Below are 12,255 nucleotides of genomic sequence, written 5' to 3'. Positions count from 1 at the left end.
TTTCAAGTACTAAATATATTTTATAAAATGGTAAAATGTAGTTATATTACGGAATATCCAGTAAGATTATAACTGTAAAGATGCTCTCAGTATCGCCCTGGTGAAAGCCACCAGGTACTTTCCCACCCTCTTCCTCCCCATCTCCTTCCCCTCCTCACTGCCTTCATAATAGGTTATTTTCACTTACTATGAATATCGTTAAAAATGTGTGGAAGATTTAAAGTTTATTTTTCTGATTCTGATCGTTGTACTCAAAATGCATAGATTAAATATTTTCATTTATAATTTTTAATTTAAAAAACCGCACATTCCGAAATGGTTCCAACTGACCACAACGTCATTAAGACGGCTGTCACTAACGTTTCCCGGCATGACGTTAACGCCGCCAAATTTGTTAATAAAACGTTTTGGCGTGAAAAAATTCATGTATAAAATAGAGCAATGTTTTCATAAACATGGCTATTCAGATCTCTGTAGTATTTTAAAGCACAGCTTTTCAATTTTCAATGCTTTTCTTTTACCAGGGTGATATTTATTTATTCACGCCTTGAAGGCTTGTAGATTTAAGTCGTTGATAAACAAAAGCAACAATACTGGACCTAAATGAGACCCCTGTGAAACGCCGGTGAAAATTTCCAAATTGAGTGAAAAGTGAGTATCAAGTAGTTTTAGCATAATTTTAGGATTTTATTTTGTGCAGTTATCTTTTAAACCATATCAATATGTTCCCCGTTGTTAATTTACTAGCTGACGTGTACCTAGCGTTGATCGACTTTTCTCTACGTTCAATAAATATAATATCCATGTATATATATATAGCCTTTCGGAAGAAATTCTCTAAATGATAGTTCTGTATAACCCTGTCAAACTCCATTGCATAGTTTAGAAGAACTAAGCGCACCAATGTATTGTCACGATTACGAATTTACTAAAAGTTTATCACGAAACGGCCTGTAATCTCGTTTTTAGTTTATTATGATCTAGGTGGTTGCGGGATGTTTCCGAAGGTTCCAGAATATTTCCGAACATTCCAAAATATTCCAAAATGTTCCGAGATGTTCTGGAATGTTGTAGAATACCCTACAATACTCTCGAATGTTCTGGACTGCCCAAGAAATTTCTAGAGGGCCAAACTTTCAGCCCTAATATCTTCACAAAATCTACTTAATATTGAAAAAAAATCGTAAATCTGTCTTAACCAGAAAATCAATTTTGCTATCCTATCTGCGGCCTAAGAATTGAAAGGCCTTCTGTAAAATGGCGACATCAATTTTCTACCAAATCGGTATCGAGCACATCTGGGTACATCTCATTATCTCTTCAGTGCGCAAAGTAATTAATCTGGCTTCTATTGTGTTCTTAAGTTTTAACAGTCCACCGTAAAGTGTGCTACTGTTTATTAATATCAATGGCGTACTCAGGATCATGGAGTACCTATTTTTCTGGTGCTGGTAGTTGGTTTCTCATCTCCCCTTGTTTGTCAATAGACGTCATATTGTGCGGGCAATCTTCTCAATTGCTTCGTCCTGTTCGGCTGTACGGCTCTTATGAGTTGTAACGTAAGTTGTAACAGTGCCTACAACATATTATCATAAGATACTTTGGTCACGTTGCTTGCCAAACTGAAAACTTGAATCTGGAAAAGCTCGTGGCTACTGGCAAAGGGAAAAGCTGAGAAAGATCATCGGTGCGTTAAGTTGATAAGTGATGTTAAGTGGCACAGGCATCCGGAACGTCCTTGCCAATTGGAACGGGGTAACGATCCTTGGCAATGAGTCAATGACTCAAGAAAAACCTGTACTTATAAAAATGGTATGGAATCATTGACGAAGGTAGTATAAAACTGTCACTTAACATCGTAATATTTCCACGGCTGCACTTAATTATCAAGGTATATAATTCGGGCATTTGGTGGGTTACTTCTGGTAGCGTCAGTCACGTCGCTTGTAAGTATATCTGTGTACAAAGAGCCTTAGGGATCTTAGGGTTCGAGTTCGAGTTGTGACCGTTACCTTTTTATTTTCTTGTTTTCATTCAGTGTTGTTGATATTATCTTCATCGATGATTAAATTATATAATGAGGTTGAAAATTCAATTATTCCTAATAAAAAATGAAATGGTATGGACTTTAAGTCAATACTACTAAATGTTATCAGAAAGGTGTTTGTCATTAAAAAATTAAAACAAGTAAGGTTATTTATTTTACAAGTGAAAGTTAGAAAAAATCTAATATTCTCGACGCTAACTGAATATTTAGTTCGCGCTCGAATTGAGTCATAAATATTTATATCCTTATTATCGAGCTCTATATCAAATATCAACGTATTTGAATATGTCAGTCATGATTCATAGTAGCAATTATTATGACACTTATAACATACATTTTGTACATAGTGTCCGGAAACTAGTGGTACAAGTGGGAAACTGGTGAATCTACGTCTCAGTTTGAGTCGATTTTGTGGTATAACTTTTTTTGATTTAAACTTTCTTTTCCGAGTAAATCACGTCTGAAGTAAGAATTTTTAAGATATAATCTGTTTCTATCAGCAGTTTTTTTGTATTTTAAAATGCGTACAAAAGCTTTTTTTAACCCTTTAGTTGCCGAAAAAGGAAAAATAGTTCTAAAATAATCTAAAGCTCAGATCGAATTTAAAAAAAAAAAGTGTCATGCTTAGAATAGATCCACTCATGTAGTTTAATATAAACGTAGGTATATTTTGAATTACTATTTACCCTTTTAATATTTATCACGTCTATAATTTTAACAATTTTCTTTGAATTTGCTTAATCTAGGTACATTTTTAATTTCACTAGGAATCAAGATCTTTTCTGCAATCTGCAATCTTTTGTGCAGTAGACAATTCTGTGTTTTTATTTTGTTAATTTCTTTAGCCTGTTTTTTAGTTCTTTCCGTCTTGTATGGTCTGTGTGGATATCCTTGTTGTAGTAGTGTCTTTAAAGTAAAACATAACAGAAAATGATTTGTTTAGCACACATTATATCTAAATCGTTAACCTTTTCTATGTTGATTTATATTTATTACTCTTCAGGATTTTCGCTTTTTTATGTAGATTGTAGATTCAGCCGTTTCCTGCTTGTACCACCAGTTTCCGGACACCGTATATAGCTCTGTGCCACCATTATTTTTATTGTAAAATGACGTTTGTTAGGACGCTATACGTTTCACTTATTTTGCTATAACTTTTTATAGCTTTAACATTTTTCATGACCGTTTAAATCGTTTCAAATTGGCGTTAAACTGGCGGAAATACTTGTTTAAACAAGTAAAAAAAGTACTTAAGTAAAACAATAATTTTCATTGTCACGACTACGATAATGAAACAAAACAAATTTGCGAATACCACCATACATTATACAATTTTTTCCATTCTCTTCTACATCCAGTTTCTTTTAGCATAATTATGTTTTATTACCTATGTTAATCTCGTTTTTTCATTACGTTGTGATGTGCATCTTTGAATTTGCGAAAAAGCTAAAGGCTTTAATGTTGAACTTTGTAAGGAGAAAAAATAATCACGATTAAAAGATTTCTGATACCATCCCTTGTACATGACAGATAAGCTTGGAATTGATAGACAAAGAACAAAAATAAACAAAGTGCCATGGATATTAGATTACTGAGATTAATATGTTATCGAACTATTTATGATCGATTTGTAAATGACGATATCCAGAAAAAATGCAAATTCGAAGTAAGCGTAATGATTAAGATAGGTTTTTAGATAATAAATGGCTTGGATGTGAACGACAGATCAACGAACAAAAGAGTGTCAGGATGATATATGACGCGTAAGTTGTTAATGGAAAAGAATTCGGTGATGACCCAGGATGACACGATTAGGCTGGCCGCATACATACGTTTTTCGTATTCGATTTCCGAATTCGTTTTCCGTATTCGGACATCCGAATGCACGGAATCAGTAGAAAATACATTAACTGCCGCACACGTTCGTTTTAGTTCCGAACGGAACAAATTCCTTACGCACGTTCCGAATGCGAGCCGGCGCGTTCGGAGAAACCGAATGGAAAAAACCTAATGACGTCATGTGGAACTCAGCTATTGCATACAGTTTGTTTGTGCCGACGCAAACGTACGGAAATTTCCGTTCGTAATTCAGTGTTGCCAACAGATCTTGACCTAATATCGCCGTTTCTCATACATAAGGTAGCGTAAAGTAGCCGAATTTGCTGTTAGGTGGGACATGTTTAAAATTGATGTTTTTACGTGAAAATAAAAATTTCGTGGGGGTGGGGGTGGCTAGAGAATTTCAAAAAAATAAAATTTGTCCCCAGAAAATAAAAAAAAATCATGGGGAGGGTGGCTAGAGAATTTCAAGAAAATATAAAATTTGTCCCCAGAAAAATAAATTTCATGGGTGGGGGGGGGGGGGTGGCTAGTTTAAAATTGATGTTTTTAAAGTAGATGAATTGGCGACCAGTCGCCTTTTAGATTTTTTCGGCGCCGATTCTCGTTCTGAGTAGCCTAAATGGCGATATATCGCCCTTGTTGGCAACACTGGTACTGACGTTTATACATTCCGAATGAAGAAAAACGAACGTTTGCGCTAGTCTCACGGAATTCCGAATACGGAAAACGAATTCGGAAATCGAATACGGAAAACGTATGTATGCGGCCAGCCTTAGCGGATTAATTTTTATAAATCATATTAATAAAAATCTTCATGTGAAATGATGTATCTATGAATAGCGTTCCCAATCAATGACGCTGAGTCAGAAATATGTTAGGAATTTGGCTTTATATCCTTTCTGTGCCCTTGGGTCCAAAAGGTTATAACAACTGCCATTTGCATGAAACTAAAATATTGATCTTGAAAGTTTGAATCACAAATAAAAAAAGAAAAACTGCATTTTTTGAAAAAGCGAATGTAAAAAATGTTTTTTTATTAAACTATATTTAGGGTTCAGCACATTATATGTAAAAAAACTCAAATATAGCAAAAAAAAACAATGGAAAGAACCTCGTTGCATTGAAAATCAGCTAAACTCAAAGGGTTAAATCTGATTATTTTCATCACTTTTTTGATTGAAGGCCATGTTTTTTTATGATAGAACACTCTTAAAAGTAAAAATAATTCAATTACTATATGCTTTAAATATTATATTTTGTGATAAATTTTGTATTTTATTAATTTTCTCAGTTTCAAGCAACTGTCAGATGGAACATTGTTGACCCAAAGAAATTAGCTCGAAGTACAAAGCGAGTGAAATCATGTTGCTCCAAAAATGTTTTATCGATGACAGAAAGAATTAAGTTGACCATAAATTTGCTAATGTTCTAAAGAATAAGTATAAAGTACTTCAAATATAACTAAGTTAAATAATAAAAAAAAAAGTTTTTAAATTTAACTTTGTTCTATAGCAATCTGCCAACTTACGTAAAAATTGGTCATATTTTAGAAAGGGTGAAAAAAAAGTTGAAATTTTTTTGTAAATAAGTCAATTTTGGCCAATCAAATGGAACATTTTTTTCCATAATTACGTATTTTCCTGAAGAGAGATCTTTCCGAGAAAATATACATACATAATTACGTAATTACTAAAAATTACGTGATTGCTCATGGTTTTACGTGCATCATGTTTAATGGTTTGGAATCTTTAAACACAAAAGATGCTTGGACACGTTTCCGATAATAAATGGATACTCTTTATTACTAGGTGACGCGTACCCGGCGATGCTCGGGGACTTTTCACATTTTCACATTGACATTTCATCCCCAGTGTTAATTAAAATTAATATTAACATTGTCAATTTTTTTACCGTAACTAGAAAAGCCATGTTTTTTTCTTATAGCTTGTAATCTTTTCTGTGGCGTCTATTTTTTTCACTCGGTTGAAATCCTTATTCCCGCCACAATAACGATAAATATTTTGACATCTGCTGATTGTGAGTTTCATCGAATTTATGCGGTCATTGATTACTTAATTTAAGGTGAGATATCAATATTTTCTACTCGAATTACAAATATTTTAACGCATTAAGATGTGTTTTATAATAATAACATCAGTTCAATTCACTGTTCACAGTAATTTGGCAGAATATTGTAAATGAATTTCAATGTTCATTCAAATTAACACTGGTAGTGACGGACATGTTTTCGACTTGTACGGCGAATTTTTAATGATTTATTTTCCTTGATTATGTCTTTATTTCTGAATGAATTTGAGTTAAAATGTTATGTTTCTACCTTAGAGATCATCACTACATTGTAAATGTGCATTTTTGTCATGAAACATTTTTTTGTATTACTTTTGTGTTATGTTTATTTTACCTTACTATTTAAAAAATACCCTCTGACCAAAAATTTTCAAATAATTTTTTTTTTTTATTTTTTTTTTTATAGTGAATACCTCACAAGAGTCCCAACTGCTCCCGTCTGGAGCCAGTGAGACTATGGCATCCCCAATTGGGGGATGTTGTGAGGCTGAAGGTAAGTGGGGAAGGGAAAGAGGAAGGTGGGGAAGTACCTGGCTATTCAGATCTAGTCACTAAACACGGCTAAAGCCATTTGGAGCAACGTTTCAATTCTGAATGGTGGTCTTACACCAGGGCGATACTGGTAGTATCTTCCACTCTGGAACGTGCCGCAAATATACTATATATTATTTTAATTAATTAATTGTGAAATAACACAAATTAATCAAATAAAATTTATTTGCGCACGCCGGGTTCGAACCCGCGACCTTCGGAATGGCAGTCCAATGCGTTACCACTGGACTATGCCGGCCGTCAAAGTGATGAAGTTTTATCAAGCATAACATATTTTATATATGTGGAAACAATAATACGGGTGTGAAATGGTTAATGTGAAGGTTGTGAATTCCAGAGTAGCCAACTACTGGGTACATTTTAAGATGGAAATAATATTATTGTATTGTAATAAGACTTATCACTTGATCGTGCGATTACTTCCTCATAAAGCGTGTAATAAGTGTTTTCAGAGCGTCCCACAAGTCTTCTACCATTAAAACTACTCTCTGAACACTTCTGGTACTAATAAGAACAAACTTTGAAATTTTCAGCGAAATTGGATAAATGGTACAGGAACGCGAACGGTACAAACTAAGAAACATTCATTTTTATAAATGTAGGTCTTGGTTCATTAAAAAATAATTATTAAGATTGCTAATAATTGTTGTAGCGCTACGTTTAGACATATTTATAAATTACCTGCATTTAAAAACATACAAAAAACTGTCTTTTAGGTCCATACGGTATCCATCTGAGATGCTGATTAGGGTTCCATGATAACTCAACACAGTGACAATTCAACACACTTTTAAAAAGTGATATAAAGTCATTAGAAACGATGATTTTTTTTTTAAACTTAACCTAACCTAACCTACTTAACCCAGTTAATAAATTTTTAGTTTCATCACTTTCCATGACTTTATATAACTTTTTAAAGATGTTATGAATTATCATTGTGATGATTTATCCGGTCACCGTATGCGGTGTGGGTGAAGTGAGTGGAGTGAGAATTATCATATTCTTAATCCGAGACTTGATTCAGAGACTTGATCCCAAGACCTCTTCTTTGCAAGGAAAGTGCTCAGACCACTGAGCTAATGCGACCATATAAACTTACTTGCTTCATTTTTAACTATACTTCGAATGAGAGCTACCAACATTATCTTTATACTTAAACCTAACTTTATATTTAACCTTTACTCTTTAAACCGTATATTATGCTTTACTAGCAGTTAAAAACCCGCTCCGCGGTTTTTTTGCTGCTAGGCCCTGCGGGCGGCACTTGCTTGGCCTTCGCCCAGTTTAAGTGATTCTAACAACAGTTACATTTAATAGGTAGATATTAGGTCATTCACAGAGAAAGGGTGAGTATATACTGTAAATAGATTATTACAATATAGCGCCCCTGAGGTAATATCTCACAAAAGCGGCGCTATATAAATTGTCCAATAAATAAATAAATATAATGTTTGCATTTTATTGCATACATATGCATTGATATACAACGGAAATAGATAAAATAATGTAATCTCATTAAACTTGATTTCATTAAAACACAAATCACTTTGTTTAACTGCTTTGGCAGTTTAGCGGGTATCATTAATAAAAAAAAAATTGAAATTAAAAAAAATCACTTTATTATATATAACACTACATGTTTCATGAACGAAGTTCACCTTATCAGGAGTAATAAATATAGATTAAAATTGGAAAGAAGAAGCGAAAGGAGGGGGGTGGGGTTAGAGTGGGCGGGGTTTATCAGAATTAGGAATTACAATATCGTTAAAATATTTAATAGAAAGTTTATTAAAAAAAAATACTTCTTAATTATATCTGCTTTTATATTAACATGTTTTAATTTCTAAAAATATAAATTATTTATTTGCGATGCTTTATATCCTGTGTGAAGTATTGTAAAACCTGAAAAACAAATAGCATATTACCATAAAACAATATATTCATACAACAAATAGCATTTAATAACGGTTATTCTAAGAAATTGATAGTTGAAATACTAAATAAAAAAATTAAACATTATCTCTTCAAATGGTATATTTACCCTATTTCTAAAGATAGAAATAAACAATGATAACTATACTTCCAAAATTATAAATACAAATATTCTTGGTACTATTCAACCGGCGTTTTACACTAATAACAAAATGAAGAAATATATTCTTAATAATAAAGATAGCGATAGTAAAAAAAGAGTTAATAAACTCAATTGGGATGATTGTAATTTCTTTTACAAAGGTAGAACCAATAGAAACTTTAAAGTCAGAACTAAAGAACATCTCGGAGCTCCAAAGGGAAATAGTGAATCTGAGTTTGATAATCTTTTGAATAATGATCACACTTTTGATAAAAATTCAGTTCTTAAAATACTTCACACAGGATACAAAGCATCGCAAATAAATCATTTTGAAATTTTAGAAATAAGAAAACATTTCAATATAAAATCAGATATAATTAATAAGCAAAAAAAATATAAACCCTCTTTTAAATAGTTTCCCACTCAACTGGTCTTCCCCGTCTAGCGATATTGTAATTCCTAATTCTGATAAACTCCACCCACTCTTACCCCTCCCCCATCCTTCCACTTTTTCTTTCCAATTGTAATCTATATTTAATTTTTGACTTCAATGTATACTTACTCCTGATGAGGTGAACTTCGTTCATGAAACATGTAGAGGTTGTATGTAAAGTTATTTGTGTTTTAATAAAATAAATAATGCCATCACAAAGTGATAAGCTTCCAGAAGAAATCTTCTTATTAAACGCTTCTTAATGGTCATGTAATTTTGCGTAACTATGCGTATTGTTAGCTGCATATTTAAATATTTGCGCCAGTCATTTGCTTCGTTTTTATACCGCCAGAGGGGCAGAGTGGTAGAATTTTGCCTGCAGACCCCCTATTCGGGATTTACCCGAAACATATGATTTTAATTCGACCAATGAGAGGGCCTAGATCGTCCAGACGCTAGCGTAATAATACTATCAGATACTTTATGAATTACTCTATACATTATACTTTATGAATTACTCTATACATTACAATTTATGAATTACTCTACACATTATAATTTATGCTTACTACGTTATACTTTATATTTTATACTTTATTCCTTATTACTTTTAGTTTATTTTTATTCTTCATACCTTATACTTTTAACTGTATATTTATTTTAGGGGTACATTAATTTAAACAAATAAATATATTTTCTTAACGCACGTTTTTAGGCTACAGTTTTTATTACTATTTTAATATATTCTTCTCGATAACTGGAATCTAGATAGTTTCTTGGATAAATATATTAATTTTTATTTTAATGTGCGACATCTATTGACCTTTTCACAAGTCTAGGGTTCTATTATTTTTATTGTGGAATGACCTAACTACATGTAATATTTAAACAATGGAAAATGTTAACCAGTGGATTAGTTCTAATTTTGAAAACGAAACATAAAACATAAACACGGACAGACACAACCGAATTTAGTAGGTACTTTAGATGATTTTAGATATGTGATTATGTCAGTATCCTGTTCACTGATAACTTTGCGGTACCTACTTAAAAACACAACAGAATCAATTCAATTAGAATTGCTTGAACTAAACCCATGTGATATTATAAACAAAGGTTTTTTATTCACTTCTTCGTGCCTACGCAATTCTCAGTATTCGGGGTACACATATCAAATGCATTGGTAGGAATACATACGAGTATTTGCAACTCGATTGTCCTGTCCTTCGAACGTAATATCAAGTTTAATTCTGACATTATTATGCATTTATGTATCATATTTAGATGAGACATGAAGTGAAAAAATAAGTTCCACTTTTGTCCGTCCAATTAGTCCAAATTGGTATCAAACTCTCCCAACGCTCTACCGACCGACTGCTCGCCGACTGACAGGAAAATACAAAATCCGGTCTATACGCAGTGCATAAGATATTACCCAATAGCGCCTCTAATTGTACATCCCTATGGGGATATGATAAAATATCATGCAATGTTTTTTTCACTGTCAAATAGCGTGGAATTATATTGATGATAATAGCGTGGTATAATTATGCCATTTGAATTTTCTGCATATTCATTACATACATTTTTGAGAGTTAATACTATTAATTTCAAAATTAAATGTGAAAAATATTTATTTTTTATTATTATTTATTGAGTTAGTTTATACATTTGAATATAAACTAATATAAACAAGATCATATTTCATTTTGTAATTTTACATATTTTTACAATAAATATAACATTTCTTTTTAAATACATTCATTCTTCCTTCATTCTTCAGACTTTCAGGCATTTCATCATACATTTTTAGTCCTTTGTACATTAGGCAGTTCTGTGATTTTGTTTTTTTCATATGTGGCAATCTAATCCTATTTACATTTCTGGTTTCGTAATTATGAACATCTCTATTAAAAACAATTTCATCCTTAAAATATTTTGGCATTTGGTTGTTAATGATTTTATGTACAAAAATTAACACATTAAATAATAGTCTCTTTTTTATAGAAATCCAATTTAGCTGTTCTCTCATTTGATCTATGCTTGCGTATTTTCCTTTTCCTAGTATACATCTCATAGCTCTATTCTGTATAACATCTAGCTTGTTCAAGTTTCCTTCATAATATGGTTTTAATGTACGGAAAAGCATTGTGGTGATGTTTTTAGATCCGTGTTTAGTAATCAGATCTGAATATATAGGTTAGAACTTATCAAAATTCCACTTCCCCATCTCATTTTCTTTTCACTTCATCAGCCTCACAATAAATCCCAATTGTGGATTCCATCATACCACTATCTGTTGGCTATTTGGAGCATTGTGTGGTGTTAACGTAATGATAACGATCCCAATATGGAAACTATTTGTTTATGTATCTCTTCACATTCTCCATAAAACGGTCATACACCAATATGTTACGGAGAAGATTACATCATGGAATGACATGGATGGAATCAAATTCACGGGACATGTATTTAAAGCTCATGGGACAGTTTTACTGTTAATAGGATAGTTTCAACTGTCTGTAGTGACGTTGATACATGTTAATGGTCAATGCAACATCCGCTCTGTTTATTGGCGTATTCTGGCAGATTTTATAATTTGAAACACAAATAAATAATTATAATTTTTAATTAGATCATCGTCAAAGACAAATTGGATGGGGAAGTGCGAATAATGCCATTTTAAAACCCCTAATTATAACGCAACAGCCATCTTAAAAATACTACTCAAAGTACTTTTCAAAATTTGATTTGAACATATTTTTAATAATCTTAACATCATGACATCATCACTTAAACAAATTTATGTCAAAACCATACTTATTTGTGCTCACAAAAACCTAACCTAACCTGACAAAATCACTAGATCCTTCAAACAGAAATACATCCAACAAGCAAAAAATAACATAACATTTGTAGGTATAAAGTAAATATATACAACAGATTACCATTCTCGTACAAAAAATTACTATTATCAATATGTTCAAAATGGTTCATAAAACAATGGATCTGAGACACAGGGAGACGAAATTGATAGAATATTGCAATCAAACACTGACTGATTGAAGTGAGACAACCTGTCTAATATCCAAGTGATATAAGTATAATCAAAACAATCTATTTTAACTTTTATACTACATTGTAAACTGTTGAGTTTTAACAAATACAAAAAATTGTAGCACGCATTCTTTCTAGTGTAATAGGTATTAGATTTTATTA

Source organism: Hesperophylax consimilis, chromosome 18, assembly GCF_061612785.1.
Source record: "Hesperophylax consimilis isolate HC1 chromosome 18, BYU_Hcon_1.0, whole genome shotgun sequence".
NCBI lineage: Eukaryota > Metazoa > Arthropoda > Insecta > Trichoptera > Limnephilidae > Hesperophylax > Hesperophylax consimilis.
Note: the sequence above shows the minus strand (reverse complement) of the source record.